The sequence below is a fragment of the Belonocnema kinseyi genome, chromosome 8 (assembly GCF_010883055.1).
Source record: "Belonocnema kinseyi isolate 2016_QV_RU_SX_M_011 chromosome 8, B_treatae_v1, whole genome shotgun sequence".
NCBI classification, from domain to species: domain Eukaryota; kingdom Metazoa; phylum Arthropoda; class Insecta; order Hymenoptera; family Cynipidae; genus Belonocnema; species Belonocnema kinseyi.
Window position 1 is genome coordinate 88,859,086 of NC_046664.1, and position 24,618 is coordinate 88,883,703.

Here is a 24,618-nt window from a genome sequence, read left to right on the forward strand (position 1 = left end):
CATACATACATACATACATACATACATACATACATACATACATACATACATACATACATACATACATACATACATACATACATACATACATACATACATATAAACAGGCATAGAGACTAAAGATCGAAAATTTTGACGATTAAATTTCGCTGTCATAAATGCAAATGTAAAAAGTGGTGCTGATTTTCATCTCAATATTGATTCAAATATAAGGAATGAGATGCAGAACTTTTTAACCTAGGAGGCCTTAATTTGAGTTTTTAAATAAAACAAAAATCAGATAGACATACCTCGACAAAGTTAAAGTTTGTGTTGATGACACTTTTGAAACCTCTGACTGAAAAACCTTTAGAGCGAGCCTCTCATTAAATAGCTGAGCAATATATTTTATTGGGAGAGGAGGAAGCTATACAAAAAAAAACATTTTGCCTGATATTTCTATCACATAGCAGGTGTAAGTCATTAAGCCGATGACCTCATTATGAGTTTATCGTATTTTAAGTTCGTAGAACGTTTGGCAATTGAATGGTAATTACCTTTAACGTAACGTTATCATCTACACGTAGACACTATTGGTCTTCAAATTTGGTATTATAATATTTAATTTCAGAAGAGATTAATGAAACGCTTCGCAATGAGCAGAATTTTAAATAGCTTAAGTTGCAAAATCGGTTAGAAAAGTGACCATTGCTAACAGGAAGATGCAATTAAAAGGAAAATACTGCAATATAGTGATTTGCGTAAATACGCATTTAAAATAGGAAATTTCCGGCCAAATGATTTAATGTGTGCCGAGTTTAACTAGGATGATCAAAGTCTTCAATTATTTCATAATTTTTCACCATATGAAAAAGTCCCCGTGTTCAGAGACTTATTCTGTTTCATTTTGTTAACTTATTTATTCTGTTTTAGCTGAGAATACCATACAAATTTCGAATTGTCTAATTATTTATTTAATCTATGTGATTTATAATATGTGCAGAAAAGTAAAAATTTAAGTTTATTTTTATTTTTCTCTTCCGAAAATGGCATATTTTGGATGATAAAAAATTAGAAATAAATATAATGCACGTAGGATGAATGTTTTTCCTGTTGCCTGCTGTTAACTCCACAGTAGCAGAAGGCTAAAAATGGTTATTTTGAAACAGAAAAAGCGTTATAAAAATGTCCTGTATTCGCGCGTTTATGTTGTAGTGACAGACAATCATAACATTCGCGAAATATTATTTTTATTGAACTATAGTATTAAAAATGTTTGGAATTCTACAACACTTCTACAATACAAGCGTAAGGCAAAATACCAAACATGGTATTTCAATGACGAAACTGTAATACACGTACGTATTGGACGTGTTGTAAATCGTGAAGTCACTATCTAGCATTCCAGTACATGTATTAGAGAGTTTGTAAGACGAAAATTGTGCATGAGGAACTCAAGGAATTCACGGAATTATTTAAAGTCACAGAATTCGCGAAATTCATCGAATTGAAGGAATTTACGAAATTTATGGAATTCACAGCATTCACGGAATTCATGAAATGCACGAAAAGTCATAAAAATCACGGAATTTGTGGAATTCATGAGAATCTCGACACCAATTTTAGCGAAAAATTAAAAAACAATCTCAATCATTTCTCAGAACTCTCGTTCTAGGCAAAAAAAAAATAAAATTTCTGCTCATGAATTCCATTGTTGAATTGCTTCAATTCCGGATATTCTTTAAATTCCATGATTTCCGTAAATTCCGTGAGTTCCATGTGTCAGTTGATTTTCGTGAATCTTGAGAATTGGGTGAATTTCATGAATTCCGTACATTCCTTAAACTTCATAAATTCCATAAATTCCGTGAATTCAATGAAGTCCATGAATTCCGTGAATTCTTTGGATTCCGTAAATTCCTTGAATTCCGCGAATTTCTTGATTTCCGCGAATTTCATGCATTCTTTCAATCGCGAATTCCTTTAATTTCGTGTGTTTCGTGAATTTTGTCAATTCCGCAAATTTCGCGATTTTCATTAATTCCATAAATTCAAGGAATTCCTTAAATTCCATGAATTTTTGAATTCCATGAATATGTGTGTGTATTTCAATACCACCTTCGTTCCGCAGCACTACTCCGATCCAGATTGCTGATCAATCTCTCTAGCAATCACCCCAAGTAGAAAGCTTTAAAAAGTAGTCATGCGCGATTCCCCACTTGAGTCCATTATTATCCAAGGTCTGTTATTTTAGGCGTCATTCACTCTACTGAAACTCTTTTTATTAACTATTTGTCACCATACTTTTCTGTCCTGATATAATTCTCTAGCTTCCCTCACGTCTATGCATTTTTTCGTATACGCTCTTGTTTTTCTGTGGCTTTTTATATTTCTTCTAACTAGGGTGTCATTCACACATTCTAACCATTCTTTCCGCGGTCTGCCTCTGAGCATTCTGCCATTCACTTTACCTTGATACTCTTGTTTCATTAGTCGATCATCTGGCATTCTCTCAACATGCCCGAAACATCTTAGATGATTTTTGATATCTGTCAACTAGTGTTTCTTCTGCCACACATTCTTTCAGAATGATCTCGTTACTCACTTTTGCATCAGAGTTTTCCTGCGTATTATGCGCAGGAGTCTTATGCCAATCACGTTAATTTTACTCTTATCTTTTCTTTGATAGGTCTATGTCTCGCTACCGTACAATACAGTCGGTACAAATATAGAATTATATATTGCTATTTTAGGTTCATTTCATATATTTTTACTTCTGATAATGGGCCTTGCTCTACCAATAACCTTCTTACCCTCGTTTATACGCCTATTTAACTCCTGATTTATCTTTCCGTCATTTATGAATATGCTACCAAGATATACGTAATTATCAACTTATTTTATTCTCTTATTATTCAAGACAAGGTTACATATTGTTTTTTAACTCTTTCTCTCCAACATTATAGTTTTTGTTTCATTTACATAAATGTTGAGGCCCATTATTTTCATGCTTGCATTCAGTTTGTTTAACATTCTTTGCAAATCTTCGATTGACTCTGCCATAAAAACCTTAATATCTGCAAACGCTAACCTACATACTCTTACTATTTCGAGATCCACACGTTCTTCGTCGAAAAAGGCTATTCTTAAACACTTTCCCGTGAATATAATGAAAAGCTATGAGCCTTACACTCGCTTTGCTACCCGTATACAGGGTGGACATGCTGGTGCTTACCAAAAAGCATGCAACCCGCCTTACACGCTAATGCTATTTTTATGGGAGTGTATGCGGGGTAGCATACATTTTTATAAGCCCCAACGTGTCCACCCTGTATATTGTCTTTATTATTTGTAGGAGTCATCCATTGACTCCACACTCTTTCAGTACTTCCCAAAGTTTACTTCTGTCTGCCTTGTCAAAAGCTTTTTCTAGATCAATAAATGCACGAAAAACTTTTTTCTTACTCTCAAACTTTTTTCTTTGATCCTCTTTAAGTTAAATATTTAAATCGTGCATGATCTTCCTGGCTTAAACCCACTTTAGACTTCCCAAATCTTTTCTTCTGTTATTTTCATTACCCTACGAATAAGTGTTTTTGAGTATAGTTTGCTAACGGTACTTAATAAGCTGATCCCTCAGTAATTATTGTAATTTCTTTTATCTCCCTTTCTTTTGTATACTGGTACGAAAATCGCTTTTTTATAATCATCTGGGTCTTATTCCATCTCGATACATAAATTTAACAATTCGCACAGTCTATGTGGTATGTACTCGCCACTATGTTCAATCATTTCAGCGTTAATACTGTGTACACCGCCAGCCTTACCGTTGTTTAAGTTCCTCATTATATCCCTAACCGCAGTGACACAGACTTTCTCAATTGAGTTTTCTACCGCATCGTGTTTTACATTGTATTTGGGGTGTCTCATAGCTTCGTTTTCGAAGAGTACCCTAAAATTTCACCTTTACTATTTCTCATTTCGAAAAATTCTATACTTTTACCTTCTTTCATTTTTTCATAAAGCAGTTTCTTGCTTCCTTCAAAGTCGTCGTTTATTTTCCTATCTTCATCTGCTCAGACTTTATCTTCACTTTCCTTGGCTAATTGCCTAAGTATCCTCTTTTTATGTCTGTAATCATTTTCACGTTCATTTCTTTCTTTATCGCAATGACCTGCGATGTTCAACGTTCTCACGTAAGATTGTCTCTTTGCTTTTTGAGCAGCCTGAATTTCATCATTTCACCATGCATCTCTAGAAAATCTGCCTAAAACCGCAATACCATACACTTCGACCGCACATCTGACAATGATATTACAGAAGAAAGTCCATGCGCCCTCTATATCTTTGTGTGGCTTCTTGGTTCTCTTTTTTCTTCATACCTGACCTAAGTTTATTTTATAGATCGGTTAAAAATTTAATCCTCGGTTAAAGCTGGTAACGCGTTCCACCACTTTTTAACAGCCGGTTAACTCGCATTAACCACCGTTGTATCTAACAGGTCAAGATTGGTCGGTTAGGGCGATTTAATCGTCCTGTAACCCAAGAAGTGCCATGTCGTTGTGAAATATGAAGTTTTTGGAAGAAGTTCTGAGGTCGTCTGATGACGAAGTGGTAGGCGAAATTTTTGAATTTACCCGCAGAAGACCGCGAATTTTCAAAGAAAGAGTGAATTTTTTTATGATTTCGAAGACGTTGATTTTCAAACTTTATTTTCTTCCATCTTACCACAGATAAAACGAATAAAACAGAAATATAACAGGAACAATAACACATACAAATTCACTTTTTTTATGTTATTGTGGATACGAGCGTGGAGTGAACCTTATTTGGATTTGGCGCGCACGGCCATTTTGCTTTGCTTCTCACTCGACCGTCGCTTTTTTCAGAATGGCAATGTTACAGTTTAATGTATAGCCTTTTTTATGTATGTATTTATTTTTTTTATTTTTTTTCTATTTTTATTATTGTGAATTTGTTAGGTTTTGCAATGAAATACCGGCGAATGTTGTGCTTGTGGTTTGAATTTGGCGCCTTCCAGCGCAAGCGACTCCCATCCCTTCCCTCCAATATGGCGGGCGTGGTATGGAGTATGGGGGTTGCCAGCGCTGGCACTCATGGAACGGAAATAGTTCGCTTGCACTCGACTGTGGTGTTTTCCTGTGTTACAGTTGGAGTTCGTGTGAGGAAGGCAAGAAGAATTATCTTGTACGAAGGGTCATCCGGAGGAGTCCAAAGAATTGTGAATACAGGATTACTTTCATCGAAGTTGTGGTTATGTCATGGCTTGTTGATTGAATCAAAAGGCCAAAAACAAAGAAGAAGAAGAAACGACTCTCTGGTCAGATAACCGGGATCTCCAAAAACATGGTGGAACGCCTGACAGGATAGCCGACGCTTAACGATGGCATTACATTTAACCCGCTGTCAGTTAACCAATGATTTAACTGAGGTTGGTGAAACCGACCCTTAGTCTTTCAGCCACAACAACAAAGTCCATCATAGTTTGGCTATTTACTTTAGACTAGGCGTATACGTGTATTCAATGTAATTTTACAGGTAAATATAAGACGTAATCTTAATTTCGACCCCGGTCAACGAAATCTTGATGTAAAACGTGTTTCTAATTCCTCCATGGTATCCACCCTGATCTTAAAGGCATCATTGAAGGACAAATTCAAGGGCGTGTATTCGAGGTCCGCTTTACAAGTACAGTTGTAAAGTGGTTTATTCGATGTTTCGTCTTCTCGACGAGGATTGTTGGCCCTGATCTTGTTTGCCATGATAAAAGAACTCTTCAAGATCAATCTGAGTTTTGTAGCGAAGGGAATATTTGGGCTCTTCTTAACTATCATAAGCAGAATAACATTAGACTCAAGAATACCCAAATAATTATATGACTCACTCTCTGTTATGGCTAAGATGACTGATGCGCTACTCATTCTCGTTCCCCAGCCCTGCGTTCACTAACTTTTCTCTGATTGAACGCACTGTATTGCATTTATCTATTACAAGTTTGCAAATATACAATTGGAAAACTGTTCTATAACGTGGATCGCCTGCTGCAGTTTCTCGTTTAAGCTATCGTATAACTTAAATAATCCCTGTGCAGAAAATGGGCCAGTTGATAACCATCCTATGTAGCATATATTTAAAAACTATGAGACATGCTATTCAGCGTCTTTTAAATTGTTTTAACGCTTAACACAACCATATTGCACTAAAGGAGTCTCTTTGAAAGACAGCCCTTGCAAAGTGTATTAATCTAGTTACCCTTGGCTGTCCATGACAAAAATACCTAATTCTTGTTTCACAATGCATCATTATACGACTGAAAAATTCTATGATCCGTGGGAAGATCTTGTGAATATTTAAAACTCTAACCAAATACTCATATAGTATCAAGAGAAACGCTTTCTTTAACCAATGTACGACATGTGCGAATTTCTTTGATTTTTAGATTGCATCATGGTAACAGCATAAATGATGACTAGTTTCTTACTGGTCCGTGAGTTTTCGGAACATCATTCTCGTGTTTCTCTTAGCATGTTCTTTTCATCGCAATAAAAGTAATTCTAATCTGCAGTTAGAGCTGGGTGTAACTTGAAAATTGATGATAAAAAGGGCTATTGGTCGAACACTTTGCCAACACTTTGCCTCTCGTATTTGTAACAAAAATTGTGCACCATTTCGAACCTTGGGCTTTCCAGCTACTTGCTCTTTTCTAAACCTCTGAAATTTTATGGCTGTCGCGTTAGTAGGCCCCATTACCGGACTGAACCATGCTGCGCCTTAATTTCTCCTAATTATTTTTACCCAAGCACTCGACCAGTGGTTAGCAATTTCTCCCAATTAAGAGACTTTGGTGTCTCCCTGTTTATTTTGCTTTACATTCAGTTCACGATACAACCTTCTTTCACTTTCCTGAAAAGTTTCATTTATATATCTCCTCGAACTAGTTTTATTATCTTGACGCGGTTTGCCAGTAAGAACATCAAGTTTGTGACGCTTAAAGTCTATAAACTCATCCAAAGTCACTTTTATAAATACCTACATGTTGCGAAGTTGTTTGATTCTAATTACTTAGGGTATCAGGGTTTTCATGCTGTTACCCTTTTTATATTAAGACAATTGGTCAAATTGGCTCCTTACTTTCTGACTTCCATATACAACCTAATTTTCCGTGGTTGGATCTCGTTCTCTTCCTGAAACAATGATTCATTTTTCGGCCGAGTTCTAGACTAGAGCAGTGTTCGGCACGCTCTTGCCCAGGGCAGGGTATCCTGCCCCGGCTGCCCTACGACCTACTTTCAGGGCAGTGCCTGCGAGCTTAGCCAGACCACCTCTTTCCTCAGAAGTCCTTCATTAGAAAATGGGGGAAAAATGTAAGATTAGAAAATTCGTAATTTTGCTATCAGTGACTTAAAGGTAATATGTTTGGAATCTACGTATTTTTCCAATTCCAAAGACATGTAATTTGTCTATAAAGGTTGAAAATTTGAGAAGCATTTAGTATTAAATTGATTGTAAAGCTGATGTTTCTTGATATTAAACTCCATCAAATTTTTAACTTTTCTAGGCAAGTAATATATCAGTGGAGTAGGAAAAATTTGTAGATGCTGATAATGCTATTTTCAAATCGCTAGTTGATAAATTAAAAGTTTTAAAATTTCCTTACTTTGACATGCCTGTGAACAAAAGACCCTTGCTGGAGTAAGTTCACTCACACTAAGGTACATGAATAGACTGAAAAGTAGTAGAAAAAATTATGTCGGGTGCAGCCTGACCATACCTAAAAATTAAGCAAAAAGTTTGCCGACCACTGGTCTAGAGCTCTAGTTAGCTCTACTTAGAGGTCTAAGTAGATTATTACTGATGTCCTTCACCTTAGCGATAAGATATCTTATAACAACTTTTTGTATATGGATATACTTTGCATCAAACTTCGTCCTAAAATTGTATCCTTTTTCTGCATAGTTTTGAACTTGGCGCACTCATAACAGCGACGCGTCAATTAATATTTCATTTTTGTATTCAGGTTGATACTCTCCCACGGTATTTTTGTTAAAGTGGTTAGCTGTAAATTAGTAATGCTAGTCAAAGCATTTATTATGTTTTGTCTAAGGTTTATCTCGGGTGATTCTGTTTTTTATTGGCCAGGGACTCGAGCAGATGCCCGATAAGCAAAAGATGTTCTGAATTTCATAAGATGTTTGAAATCTCTTATTAGGGTGTTGCCGGAGGCACAAAAATAGGTATATGTTGTAGTCTGAAGTTTATTCTGTACCAGTGTAGGCCTTTATCAGCGTTCGAGAGCATTGAAGGTGAGATTGATCGCCTCTGGTTGCTTTTTTATTACTTTTAGCTGTCACTTTATAAAGTTTTAGTTTACTTTATTATCAAGCAAAATGAGAAAGCCCATTTCTTTCGAAGAAATTTTTTATCAGGCTATTTATAATTTGTGCCGATAAGCTTTGTTATTGATATGAATAAATTGTCTTTTAGAGTTCTGGATATAAAGATTGTTACAATGTTGTTCAGGGTAACAAGTTCATCGCACCGTTACTTCAACTAAATAAGAAAACTATGTGATTAAATTGTATTAAATGACTAAACTCGTTTTTTAACGACTAATTAAATTTTATTTTACCATTGAATTATCGACAATAATACCCCATAATTATAATTAGTAAAACCTCTAACAAATCGAAATAGCCTGGTTTCGTCTTCTTAGGACGAATTGAACTCGAGCAATTCATAAAAATAGGAAGTAATACGTTTTTCAATATGGCGGTAAAAGGGTGAATGATGCGCATGCGCAAAATCAGATTTAGCACTTTCATTTAAGCACTAATTAATGGTAAAAAATTCTCAGACTATGTATAAAGTTGGATGTTAAAATACAATTGCACTGGAGTAGAATCAAAATTGAAAACCTACAGAAACCGTAAGTGCGAATGGACTTTCAGATCAAGATAAAGACACAAATAGATTGGGCAACTTGGGAGATTCTTTTAAGAAAGAAGGATATATAGAGGTAGCATGGACTATGTTTCGAATATCATTATTAGACGTGCGATCGAAGTGTATGGTATTACGATTGTAGGAAGAATGTCTGATGATACATGGTGGAATGATGAAATTCAGGCTGCCCAAAAAGAAAACAAAGAAGCGTACAGGAGAACTTCGAACATTGAAGGTCTAAGTGATGAAGAAAGAAATGGACGTAAAAATGATTACAGACAGAAAAAGAGGATACTCAAACGACAAGTCAAGTAACGTAAAGATAAAATCAGAACAGAAGAAGAGAAAAGAATATAAAACGACTTTGTAGGAAGCAAGAAACTACTTTATAAGAAAAAGTAAAGGAAGTAAAAGTACAGAATTTGGCAACATGAGAAATAGTAAAAGCGAAATAGTATATGATGCAAAATGGGATACTAGAAGCTTTGAGAGACTTTTTGAGCAGTCTATTTGGAGATCAAGCTATAGGACTCCATAACTGCGATGTAGAATACGATCCGCTAGAAAACTCAATTTATATACAAAATAAAGTAAGATAAAAGCAACTGGAATAATTACAGAGTTATCAGCTTATTAAGTAACTTAGTAAAACATACTCAAAAATACTCATTTGTAGAGTAATGAAAATAACAGAAGCAAACATTTGGGAAGTCAAAGTGTTTATATGCCAATAAGATCATGTACGGATAAAATATTTAGCTTAAGGGGTTATGTTTCCGGCCAGTTCAAAAAAAGTGGTTTCGAGAAAAACGCGTATAAAGTTTTAAGTAATCTAAAAGCACAGAGGCATACATTAAAGGCGTTTCAGCAGAATTGAAAATTTGGGCACTTAGACATTTTTTCCGCCCTCCATCTTCTCATTTATTTTTAAGACACTAAAACACATTTTAAGCACAAAAAAATTAAATTTTTTGGAAATTTCTACAGTGGTGTAACGCCTGAAGGCAGATCAATGAAAAAAGTTGAGTAGAAAAAAAAGTTTTCTTCTACTCGTTGACCTGAAAAGAGCTTTTGACAATGTAGATAGAAGTAACCTCTGGGTAGTCCTGAAATAGTACTGTGTCAATGGATGGCTCCTAAAAACAGACAATATATACGGGTAGCAAAGCGAGTGCAAGGCTCATGGCTATTGTTTATACTTACGGAAAAGTGTTCAAGAATGGCCCTTTTCGACGATGAAAGTGTGGATCTCGAAACAATCAGGATACGTAGGTTAACATTGACATATGATAAGGTTTTAATGGCAGAGTCAATCTAAGACTTGCAGAGAATGTTGAACACACTGAATACAAGCATGAAGAACATGGGCCTCAACATTAACGTAAATAAATCAAAAACTATGGTGTTCGAAGGAAAGAGTAAGAAAACAATATGCAACATTCTATTTAATGATGAGAGAACTAAACAAGTTGATAAGATTGTATACCTTGGTAGCTTATACACAAGGAACGGAAAGATAGATGGAGAGTTAAATAGGCGTATAAACGAGGGTAAGAAGATTATTGGTAGAGCAATGGCCATTATCAGAAGTGACAATATATCAAATGCAGCTAAAATGGCAATACATAATTCTACATTTGCACCGATTATACTATACGGTAGCAAGAAATGGAGCTATTAAGAAAAAGATAAAAATAACATTAATTCGATTGACATTATATTCCTGCGCATAATACGCGGGAAAACGCTCATGGACAAAGTGAGTAACGAGATAATCCTAAAAGAATGTGGTGCAGAAGAAACACTAGTTGACAGATGTCAGAAATCAGCTTAGATGGTTCGGGCATGTTGAGAGAATGCCAGATGATCGACTAATGAAAAAAGAGCATCAAGGTGAAGTGAATGGCAGAACGCTCAGAGGCAGACCGCGGAAAGAATGTTTAGAATGTGTGAATGACACCCTAGTTAGAAAAGACATAAAAAGCCACAGAAAAACGAGAGCTTATAGGACAAAATGCATAAACGTGAAGGAAGCTAGAGAAGTATGCCAGCCAGAAAAGTATGGTGACAAATAGTTAATATAAAGGGTGTCAATAAGGTGAATGACGCCTGTAACAAAAGAACTTTGATGCTAATGGACCCAAGTGAGGAAACGTACATAACGACTTTATGAGGCTCTTTACTTGGGATGATTGCTGGAGAGATTGATCAGCAAACTGGGTCGGATCAGTGTTGCGGAACGAACGTGCTATCTATGTAAATAACACAAGAATTCTAGATCAATCTAAAAATTCTATGACCTCTTGCTCACATTACTACTCCCGTTCCCACCAAGAAAAACAAGAATTCTAGATCAATTTGAAAATTCTATAACTTCTTCCTCACTTTACTCCCTTTCCCACCGAGTGAGCCATGCCTACCCTGAAAGGGGAATGGCTTAATGCTGTAATAATAATAATACTCAGGACTTGCCCGGCTGCATAGGGCAGATCCTTCCACAGGGCGATAGTTTCCTTTATAACTCTATGAAGTAAAAGAATTATGAGGAGCTGCTTCTTTAAACAAATTCACAATTTGACTTCTTGTCACCAAAAAGATATTCTCTTTTGTGCAAAATCGACAGCCAATACATCACAAAGCACCGTTTTCATTAAAAGAATTCATATCGTTATAACATTTTTTATTTATTGAAATAAATTTCGTGAAGAAGTACAGATTATCGTCAGTTTTTAACCATTAAATTTGGTCTTCTCAACGGCATTAATTTTATATTAATTGGCAAAATTCTCCACTTATAATACTTCATCAATAAACAAGAATTTTCTATTTTATAAACAATTTTACTTTGAACATTTGCGATTTCGTCCTTTCTTATATGCGGTCCTCTGTTTGTTCAAACAATTACATCTTAGTTTCTATTGTGGCTTACTCTTAAAAAATTATGAGGTCGAAAATTTGTTCATAAAATTGTTTATAAAATAAACGATTAATTTCTATTTCTGAGGTATTATTAGAAAAAGATTTTTCCATATAATTAAATTATAATTATGATATAATAACAATATGATAATATACAATAATATATGATAATATATATTATATAATTCCGTTGGAGAAATCAAATCTACCGTTTAAAATTGGAAAAAATTTGTATTTGTTTATAAAATTTATATAAACGAATATCAAATTTTATTTTCTAACAAAGTATCCTAATAAATAAGGTGCTTTCTGAGTCATAGGCGGTACCACCTTTAAAATGAGATGTTTCACATTCTGAGGATAATAAATTACATTTTTTAATTTTGGGGTATAATGACGAAAACTGCTACATTCGGAAAGACCTACTCGATGTGACCAGGTAGCTGCTTAGTATTCTTTCACTTTAGGGACTGATATCCGAAACTGCCACCCTGTGGGAACACCTGTACAATGTTGCCGGACAGATCTTTAGCATTTTTGGATTTGGAGAGTGATGACCGAAACCATGTAGGAAAAGGAGGCTAATGTTGCCAGGCAAATACATAGCACCTCTTTACTTGGGAATGTTATACTTGAAGTTGCTATTCAGTGGGAAGATCAGACCGATGTTTCCATGCTGATACATAGCGTTTTTTGGCTTTAGAGAGCAATATCAAAAGTGGCACACTATGGTAAGACTTTCCCATTGTTTTCCTAACATCTTCTTAGCATTTTTGGCTTTAGCAAGTGATCACCGAAACTGCAGCCCTATGGGAAGATCTCCTTGGCGCTACCAGGTTAATACATAGCACGTTTTAGCTTCCGGGATTGATTACCGAAAATTTTACCCTGAGGGAATACCATTGCGACGTTCCACAGTCGACTTAATCGGGAATTTACTATTCAAAATCACCTATCGACACCTTGTGATTAATACCATCTTGAAAAAGGGGCTTGAGAGGGAGTAATCCAAGGTACCAATGTTCAATCTCTAATAAATGTTTTTTTCCACGTTATTTTAGGAAAATACCGAAACTAAAACCGTTTTGCGGCCCGCTAGGAACATTACAATTAATCTTCAGACAACTTACTACAGTACTATTATGTGTTGTTAATTTATATGTCGTTTGTCCATTTATTAATCTTTTTTTCTCCCATTGAATAGCTATTATCATTACATTTTTCTTCTATTGTTGGAACAAGACTGGTTTTAATATTTTTATACAAATTATCATTGTATGCAGTGCCGGATCATGGGGAGGGCTTGGTGGTGCTGAAGCACCGGGCCGGCCGCCTTAAAGGGGCCCCAACGTTATTTTAGCTCCGGGCCCCGAAAGGTCTTAATCCGCCCATGATTGTATGGCATGTTTTCCACAGTCTTATTATATTTATCTCTATTAGCTGTTACCCTTATGTTGCTTACATCTGCATTCACAAAAACTACATCTTTATTAGCCTTTTAAAAATTTGCAACAAGGTAAAAAACATTTTTCAAGGTTCTTTAAGTTATTATTTCGATTACGGTTTGAGATTAACTGAGTAACTGTTTTCCGGTGCTAAGTTTTTGCTCTTTATGGTATACATTTGTTAAACAATTTTCTATACTGACAACCATGTTCTTAATAAGTAACTTATTGATATTGAAATAAATAACAAATTTGTTACCCAGTGCTAAGGTTTCAGCTGCCGCATCCAGGATTTCGACATTTGGGATATTTTTAAAGCATTTTCTAAATTTAAATTCTCTACATGGAGTTTTCTCTGCTGACAACCTGTTTTGCAGTAAATTTGACTTTTTGATACATTCCTGCTTCTTTTTACACTTTAGACTATTTAAACTTTATTTTTGTGAAATTTAAAAAAACCTATTAATTGGTCCATCATTTATGAATCTTTCTATTCAATGTTTTAAATCATTCGAAAAATTACCCACTTCATTAATCTCTTTTACTGTGTTTTCGATTTCAATTTTTAAGCACTTTGTTTGGAAATTGACTTTAATTTTATGAAACTTTCAAATTAAATTATGATTTAAATTATACAAATTAAACTTGTTCATATAATTTTGTATGTGTGCCGGAACTATGGCATTGTTTATGTATTTAATGAGAACGTACGTTGTTCTTTAAGAATAACAAATCTTCTACTGGTGTAAATCCAATTTCCAATGGGTTTCCTCGTGATATGACAGTACTTTTCCGAGAGGTAAGCCATATAGCCTATAGTATCCAGAAAGTTACTGACCTTGTTGATTAATAAGTAGATTTTATCAGAAATAAGCCAATCCCAGAATTAAACTAGAACTGTTTTCAATAACATGGCTTTCAATTTTTACGGAAAATATTATAAAAAATTAAATGGTTGTCCTACGAGTTCACCATTGTCTCCTATAGTTTTAAATTTTGTTTTAGAAGATGTATAAGCAAGGGCTATGAAAAAATTGAATTTTAAACCTATTTTATATAAAAGGTATGTGGATGATATTTTAGCTATTGTTCCTACTGAAAAAATTGTCAATTTCATAAATATTTTTAATAGTATTGAAAATTTCATACAGTTTACATTCAAGCTTGAAAATAATAATTTAATGAATTACTTTAATTAACAAATTATAAAAACAACTGAAGGCAGGTTAATTACCAATTGGTTTAAAAAAGCTTCATGGTGTGGTAGATATCTTAATTTTAATTTCCATCATTTATATTGTCAAAAGGTCGCCCTAATGAAAGGTTTAATCGATAGATGCATTATATTGAGTGATATTAGTTTCAGGAAAGAAAATTTTAATCAAATTAAAATTACCTAAGTTCAAAATAATTATCAGCTTACTTTGATAAATAGTGTTATTCGAGAGCGAATTCATGAAATCTACATTGATTCCAGTAAGAAGAATAACTGTTGGAACTTAGCGATTACATTGATTTGATTTTAACAATATTAAAATTCTTGCTAGAGGAAAAAACACATATAAAATACACGTAATAGAATCAATTTTTATAACTAAAAATCACAATATTTCGATAAGCTTACAGACAGAAATCATAGCTGTCAACAAAATTTATCAAAGTATTATAAAATAAACAATACCAAGATAAAATTCCGGTTACTTTGGCGCGCTTTCCTCATTCGCGTCTTCGAAACTATTGACAGATGTTTGACTACAAAATAAAATATTCTTGTTTTTTACAAGAAAATGAGCAAAGGTATTTTTTTAAATTAAGAAAAAAATGTTTTTGTAATTATTTGTATGAAAAGAACGTTATTTACATATTATTTATTAAGATTCTCTGAAAAGGCAGACAGTGATAACCGAAACGTCAGAATTTCAATAAACGAACTTTCCAGTAATTTCGTTTGATCACTTTAATTATTGAAGACTGTAAGACCTACAAAAAATTTGAACTCACATTTACATTGACGTTCAAAGAAAGGATTGATTTGCATCTCATCAAATCTACTTGATAATTAGACCAATGAAGATAGAACCATAAGTTCATGGTAGGATCTGATCTATTAATTGCCTCTTTAAGGGAAAAAATGGAGCAAGCATGAATTTGAAATGGATCCTGAAATTATTGAAATTACCACTAATATAATTCAAAGGTACCAAAGAAGAAAAACGGTAACTTACTGCTAATAAAGGCCTAAACTGTCCATTTTCTTACACAATTTCATTATAAAATAAACAAATTATACCATTCCACAAATTTCCATGATCAAATGTGGTCCGGTCGACAAAATCAAGCAATTGAAACTTACAAATATACTTTTTAAACAAAATTTCCACCATTTAGACATTTTGTTAATATACATAATTTATAACAATCAGATGCGATATTTTGTGAACTATTTATATTCATTAGATACTTCCACATTCGTTTTCATTAAGAATTAGATTAATTGAGGGGTTATTGTTATTCGATCTATTACGATCTGGGCCCTTTTAAGGCTTAAAGTTAACCAATTTCAGTTGAAATTCATTGAGATTGCTTATGATTTACTGAATTTGAGGAAATTTTGTCCAATATGATCCAAAATAATTTTATTTTTTTACCTAACTTTTTTATTGTAATGAGTAATAACGTTTCATTCATTAATACTATTTGGCGAATCTTTGTGATATCTCAGGATTCTTTTATAAAATTTGTATTCCATTATCTAACTTCAGGTGAATCCTGTACTCCTTATGGGTTATTTTTATTGCAATTTGTAATTTAATGTGGTGATATGTGATTTTTATGCTAGAAAATATTATATTTGGCGACGCATATTAATTGCAAAGCATCGACGTTTGAAACTTTTGTGGCGATCCACGTTGGAGTACAATTGTTTAACCAAAGTAAAACGTAGTTAAACCTTTCGTATCATCTCATTATAAACAAAACCTTACATACTTCAATGATGAACAAAATTATTTGACATAAAACTTTAAATCTGCATGTAAAAATTTAAATGGATGAACAAGATAATTGTTGACAAATAGTGAGTTGCAATACATCATTTTAAATGCAAACCCCAAACGGCAAACCGAATTCTTTACTAATGATGAACGAATTCAAATTTACGAACACGAATTCGTAGAAAAATGCAGTTTTTGTTCATACGGAATTCTTTCTTAATTCATGATATAATCGTAGTATGACCGCGGAAGTTAATTTGAAAGAAAATAAAAAAGAATTCGGGCGAACACATCAAGAACTGTAGCGACATAAAGAAACTATAATTTCTAGCTTCACGATTCATTCAAAAAGAATAATCCTTCAAGTTTCAGCGTATTCGTGAAGAATTCTTTACCAATTCATTTATTTCTTCATGAGACCAATACGTGAATATAGTACGTAATGAAATTGAATGCATAATGAATGACAACAGTCTTCTTATGTATGTTAACGCGATGCTAATTGAATTATTTTTCAATTCAGTTTTAATATCAACGAAGTCTCGAAACCAATTTTTCGCCAAAAAATTAATCTTTCGTATTATAATATTATTACTTTATACTTTAATATTTGTTCACATGTTCAAGTACACAATTATTTTCTATTAGATAATCACTACACTACTTATAATCGTATGCTTTGAAAATTTTTAGTTGTCGCGAATTCGAACCCTATATGTTTTGCATTCCTAACGCCTAAAGCCTCGCGGCGAACATAGCTTGAAGTATGGAAACAAAAATCTGAAATATAACCTACAGCTGTGCAGGGCCGTCTTTAAATTTGTGTGACCCATTCTATAAAAAATGTTTCTAAGCTTATAATAATATATGTACCTACTAAGATTTTAGATATGTTACAAATTATTAATGAATATTTTGTGTGATCAAACAAGATTTAAACTTAATGCAAAAATTATTCAAGATATTTTAAAAGATTTTAGACAAATCAATATACATTTTAAGAAATTTTAACGATTTTAAAGTATTTTGACAAATTTCTGAAAATTCCAAGAGATTTAACAGGCTTTAAAGAATTCAAGAACATTATTCATACTTTAAAATTACTTTAAAATCTTAAAACTCATTTAAATTCTACTTAAATTCCTCATAAATACTTAAAAATTACTTAAAATCTTTGAGTAATGATTCGATTTCTTGCCAATATAATAAAAAAAGTCCGATCGGTTAGATTTGAACGCGCGTTCCTCAGAATGCAACCCAAAAAACACCAAAGTACCAAGTTATCTGCGTCTTGTTTTCAATATTGCGCTGACGCAAATGCAGTAAAATTAAATAGATTGGATATAACACCGCACAATTTAATAACGGATGCAAATTTAGCGGATCATTCAATTTCTACAATCAAAAGTATCATACCACTTTTTAATTTTTTACCTATTTGAATTAATACTCTACTTTTGAAAACATTTTTTCTCCTAATTCTTTTAATATTATATGATATTTAAATCACTTGCTCGTAACGTTTTATAAGTCTAATCTTAGTGCGTTTCTTAGGAGTTTCAATTCAATAATAGGAATTCTCATATAGAATGTGAAAAGATCGAAATAGGAATACTTTGATCATTCTGTTACAAAGTTTTTGTCATGAAAATTTAGTTAGAAGGATTCACCGAGAGTTCGTAATTTATTAATTTGAGTTTCTTTCTGAATTACTTCGAGCGGTCGTAAATTATTCAATTTCGAAATACTTTAGAAGCTCATTAAAGATTCTTTAAGAATACTTGTACGAACTCAAAATTATTTAAAAATGGATAAATATAATTTTTTCATATTAACTATCTGTAATTAACGAATTCAATGACGTAATTCATGTTGTACTCTGACTTCAAAACTAATTGAGGGTTATTTCTGAATAGGCTTGCCGTCTGGGAACACGTCTGGCTTTTTTCCGCGAACTGATTGATCAAATCTTCACAATCGAAGCGTTCAAGTAGATCCGACTCAATACACAGAATAGCTAAGCTGTTGAACGTTCCGCCCTACAATTCGTCGCAGCTAGTATAATAAATATTCGAAACCCAATCTCTACTTTTGGGAATTCAATGTATAACTCGTTTGTCCGTAAGAGTTTCAAAAGGTCGGATGGTGAATTACTTTGAAAATTTTTTTGAGAGCAATATGCATGAAAGTGCACCAATTCGTCATCCAATAATGAATCGAGGTCTGAGTGATAAATTTTCATTCGAATCGAGATTGCCGAATTCAGTGATAACTGAAAATTTTTGGTGGACCCTTTCATATGCTTGGCATCTTTTCCGCAATTCAGAATCAAGGTTGTCAACAATGACGTTGAAAGTGTTTACTCGAAAATTATCTCTGTCTGACAACTGAACTTCTCCATCTCGTGATTCATCAGCCTATAACTTTCGTCTTCTTCTTATGGATACAGTTGTCTGATATTCTTGACTTTCTGAGATTTCTAAGGCTTTATTTTCGTAAACATCAAATTCCATTCGTGTATCAGCTACTACTTTGATCAGTCGACGATAGTGATCAATCACGTCTGCTATATTGATTTCAAGTTTCTGCAATATTTGGCTGACAGCATTGAATCTCGAAAGTTAAAAATGCCAAAGAACTTGCAAGAATGTTGTTTCGAGTTACTCGTGTTAAGTTCGAAGACCTCTCGCTTCTTGCCTTGTGATCTCATTCTCAATGGTATCTTCTTCAATTATGATTAAAGTTTTAATGATTTTGCCATAGTGTTCATGAAGTACCTCAACTGCTTCCTGACGAGCTGACCACCTTGTGACACACAAAGATTTCAAAGAAATTTTTTTTAGCACTAATTTGTAGGATTTCCCATTGGTGTGTAGATGCAGTGACAAAATTGTACAATACTTTGACTGTATTAAAAAATAGAATAAATCATGGTTCTCTTTCGCCTTCAGAACAATTTCTGTAACGTTCAAAAATTCTTTCGAATTTTGACGCTCCCCGCAATCTGCCTCCCTGTGTCTGGGCACCGAGAGCATCTAATATAAATTTAAGGCTGGATATAAATATTGTAATGGAAGAATCCGGAAAAAATTTTATATTTTGGAAAAAATTGCAAATTAAAAATGACATAAATGACCTAATAAAATCCTAATCGGATTTAGGTTCAGGTTTCTCAGTTGGATGAGAGCAGTCTCCTCTTTTTTCGATAACTCGAATGACTAATTCGTTAGAGGGTTGTTTGAAATCATAAGCCCATCCGACTTTTGCAAACATGTCAATTAATGATGTGGTGTAGTTCAATCCATACTTTCCTAATTCTGCAGCCTTGCAATCCCAGGGGAAAACGTGATGGTAGTTGTGCTACCCTTCACCCACAGCCTAAACTGTGCATTTGTTTATAAAACTTTATTATAAAATAAGCAAATTATACCATGCAGCAAATTTTCATGATCAAATATGATCCTGTCGACAAAATCAAGAAATTTTAACTTACAAATATACTTTTCAAGCAAAATTTCCACGATTTTGAATATTTGTTAATATAACTAGTTTATAACAATCTGATTCGATATCCTATTAATTATTTATATTCATCAGATACTTCCACAATCGTTTACATTAAGAATGGAATTAATTGAGGTGTTTTCGTTATTCAATCGGAAGATTTCTTTTTCCTTTTAAGAGATCTATTCTTGATATAGACAGTATACAAGTTTCATATTTTTCGAAGCAATAGATTCTAAGGTAACACTGTGAAAATGTGGCAATTTTGATTGTAAAATCATTTGTTAATAATGCTGTACATTGCAAACTGCGAAAAAAGTGCAAGACGCAAAAAAGTTTTATTTTTGTTCATCCATGTTAAAAATGATTTTATACATTTTTGTGAATAAATGATGTAATTATTTTGAAAAATTGTTTAAACATTAATTGGCCTATATCTCGAAAACCCACCTAAGTTATTTGTAATCAGGGTCCTCTTTTGACCTTTTAAAACAGAGTTATCTCGGGGACCTACTAGTGCAGACAGAAGCCTTAGTGACGACTGGATTACTAGGCATTTTCTATTTATTAAACTCACCCCCTTTCCTCGAAGTTTCCGGCACGATTAATCAATTAACTTTTCTTTCATGACTTCAGTGGAATATTTAATAAAATAACGTAACTCCATCTTTCCCTAAAACACAGGGCTTAATCTCCTTTATTCCGGCGAATTACTCCTTATAAAACATACTTCAATTATGGATATAGCAAACAATTTTAACACGTAAATGCTTTGAAATTAAGTGACATCCAGAAACATAGTATTTATAAGCTTGAAAATCGTATACCATTATATAAAATTAAAAATTGCAATAAAAATAACTTCTAGAACCACAAGATTCACCTTAAGTTGCAGTAATTCGATCCTGCAGGAATCCTAAGCCGCATGAATATTAACTGAACAAACAAATTTAGAAGGAAATAGTTTTATGCTTCAAATTTTTCAAACTTTAAGTTATGGTTGTTTATGGTGTGCGTTCCTAAAGTTGTTGAGTTTTTATTCATGACAAGTTTTTGTCGTAAAATATCTACAGCCGACCAGAAGCTTCTTTTTTTAAGTAAAAACTATTACAATCTGGGCCCTTTTAAGGCTGAAAGTTAACCAATTTCAATTGCAATTTCTTCGGATTGTCTATGGCTTACTGAATTTGAGGAAATTTTTCCCCATATGATCCAAAATAATTGTATTTGATTTTTGTTTGCCTAGTTTTTCTATTGTCATAAGTAATCACGTTTCATTTATTAATACTATTTGGCGAATCTTTGTGATATCTCAGCATTCTCTTATGAAATTTTTATTTCATTATCTAACTTTAGGTGAATCTTGTACTCCTTACGGGTTCGAAAAATTGCAGATTAAAAATGACATAAATAACCTGATAAAATCCTAATCGGATTTAGGTTCAGGTTCCTCAGTTGGATGGGAACAGTCTCCTCTTTTTTCGATAACTCGAATGACTAATTCATTAGAAGTTTGTTTTAAAGCATAATCCCATCCGATTTTTGCAAACATGCCAATTAATGACGTGGTGTAGTTCAATCCATAATTTCCTAATTCTGCAGCTTTGTAATCCCAGGGAAAGACGTGATGGTAGTTATGCCACCCTTCACCCATTGCCACGAAAGAAACGAAATGATTTTCTGATGGAGCTATTCGCCTGGAAGAATAAAGATTGAAGAAATTTAAGTTAATTCCATATGAGCGCACTTTCTATAACAAATGTTTCTTGATTTTCTCTAATCTCTTATAGATTTTTGTACTATAGTACTCTATTGTAAGTGCAAAATCGCAAGTTGTTATATTGTATGGTTACCGAGATATCAAGGGTTGGTATTCTGTAAAATTAGGTGTGCAGACCATTGTTGAATGAAATTGTATTGCTTCAAAATAAAACCAAATAAAGCTTGTAGCTAACGAATTTGAAAGAAAATTTGACAAACTTTACGACGCTGATTACTATTTCTCCAATATATCGGTTCTTTCTATAGTTTTTTCAAATCGGAAACTTAAATTCCATATATCTTCTAACTAGAAATTCCAAGCTTCTTTTAATATGCATCTTATCAAGATCTAAGGATTATGCTTTGAGATATACGGAATTTAAATTTTTAGTTTTAAAATACTGTATAAAAAACGCATATTTTATAGAAATACCTATCACCAACGTAAAGCTTGTAAAATTTCCGCTCGAACAAACTAACAACAAACTTTAATGTGGTTTGGTTTTAATCCAACCAACATGCAGCATGGTGGCATATAATTTTCTACCTACAATAGGGCCATATAGTAGTAGAATTTACCATAGTTTAAAGAATATAAAAAAAATTGTTTTGGGAAGTGCGCTGATATGAAATTGAATGACCTATTTGTTGTCTTCTCACTTGTCATAGGGCTTCGAACCCCAAATATGAGGGACGCTATTAACTGTCCAGGTTGCATTCAATGTATAGGCATGACGAAAAATTTGTGAAATAATAGCATAATACCAATCTTCATTGCAGAGAAATGCGGGTAGAATAGTTGGAATGATAAAACAGCACATTGTTTTAAAAAATGGAAAATACCTATAATAGAATTATAAGATCATCAGTTTTATCCATAACTGACGGATATTATACATAAGTTTTCTTTTATTGAAGAGCAAGTAGTTTTATTTCCGAAATATTGATGAATGAAATCGATTAAATGTCTACATTTAGTTTAAAGCAGTGGAGAGTAGGGTACAGTTCAGAGCTTTGAGTTAAATACCCTATAAATATTAAAATATGATTTTGATGTATGTATTTTTTTATGGCAAAGCTAGCATATCCCATATCCTGGTGTCCTGGTTTTCTTATCAATCAGAGTAAAGTATATTGCAGAAGCAGTTATAATATCCTACTCTCTTCCTAAGTACATGGGCGCGACGCGGTTCAATAATGTACTTAACTTATTAAAACGTTACTTTTTCATGCTTTAATTTTTTCCAAATACGCTTTAAGTGCTTAATTACAGTCAAATATTTTTTCATAAATTTCCGCTAAAACTGCTTGTTTATAATGAATTACTCTTCCGACGCGTATTCTAAACAGTAATTAAATCAAATCAATATTTTACCAACGACAGAAAGTTATTTTATGTAAAAATCTAATGTTAAAATAAACAAACACGGCCGTTATTTGTATTATTCACCGTGCCCCCACGGGCACCATTTTCTACTCTGCCCGACATTTAATGAATATTTGATTGAAACTTTAATATTATTTAAAGTCATACTTATCACCAAAGGCTACGACTGGATCCGAAACGATGTCACTCATGTCTATTTGTCGTCCACGTCTAATAACGTCCGGATGCTTTTTCATCAGCAGCCAACCAACGTGTGAAAAAAAAGTCCACGACTGCTATTGTGTGGATCTGCTACTGTTTCCGAATGTTTGTGGTGGACACGATGATCTCTTACCCAATTATATACTGACTTCTATCAGATGAAAATTTTAATTATTCTCTATTGTATGTAAACCATTTAAACTAAAAAAATTATTATTGAAAATTCAAACACCAAAAATAAAAATACTCTAAGTATGTGAATATGATGAAATTTCAAGTCAATAAGATCTCAAAGTCGAATAATTCCAAATGCAGTTGATTGACATTTGGTTTAGTGCATTGAAATTGAGGAAGGTTTTTGCAACACGATTCAGTGGTTTAAAATCCAGTGAAATATATTTAAAGTAACAAAAGTTTGTTAAAACTTATTTTCTAATGAATAAGACTGATAAAAAGTAATCAAAATCACACCGTTTCTATTGATTGTTGTAGACTCTAGGTTATGGCAATTGCATGAAAGTTATTGTAAATAATTTCAAATGATTAAAAATAAATGCAAATGTGAAAAATTGATTAAAACTATTTGCCTAAATCATTGCCATTGATTAAAGTTGTTTTAAAATTATTCCAATCAAATCAGATAGATATCAATGGATGAAAATTAATTTCAGTAGATTTTCAGGCATTGACAATTGCAATGGAAACTGATTAAAAATTATTGAGGGTAATGAAATTAATTGCAACTTAATTACTACTGGTGACAGTTGCTTCCAGATGATTTTGAGTGATTTCAACTTTGTGTTATTGTTTCAATGACTGAAATCGAATTGAAAATAATTACTTGTAGCTTTGCGAGGTGGCTGATCACGAATCAATATACACAGAAGACAATTTGGTGCTGCTTCTTTTTTTAATAGAGCTCTAATACGATCTGCATCACTACACCCGATCTTATTATCTTCCCGGTAAGAAGAAGTTGATTGAAACGCATATACTGTCATTTAAAAGAATAAACATTTCAATGCCTTTAAATGCGTCCAAATGGCATTTTTGTCTGAAATGCCATTAAATGCGCTTTATTGTATACTACTCGTTTAGTTTCAATCATTTTCAATGCGCATAAACTTTAAGGCATTGCAGTGGTTTGCTTGTAATGCCTATGAGCTTATGCCATTTAATGCCATTCAATGACACTCAGTGAACCGCCAATTCGTATGCCATGCAATGTCTTTCACGAATCAAGTATCAAAACGTCTCAATGCTATTTAATCCTATCGACAAAATATTGAATAGAATTAATGCCGGTAAATGTAAATGAATTATTTTTTGCACAAAAATGCATTTGGTACGCATTTAAAGGCATGGAAATGTCCAATTTTCTTAATGCCAATCTATGCGTTGTACATGTTGTATCATCATTTTTTGGACTACAAACTGCAGCTGTATTGTGGTGTGGGCTATTTGA

At 33.2% G+C, this 24,618-nt stretch overlaps 1 pseudogene; it reads right to left on the bottom strand.

Annotated features, from left to right (window-relative positions):
• Nucleotides 1-24,618, bottom strand: part of LOC117178592 — a 44,107-nt pseudogene that overhangs the window by 15,312 nt on the left and 4,177 nt on the right.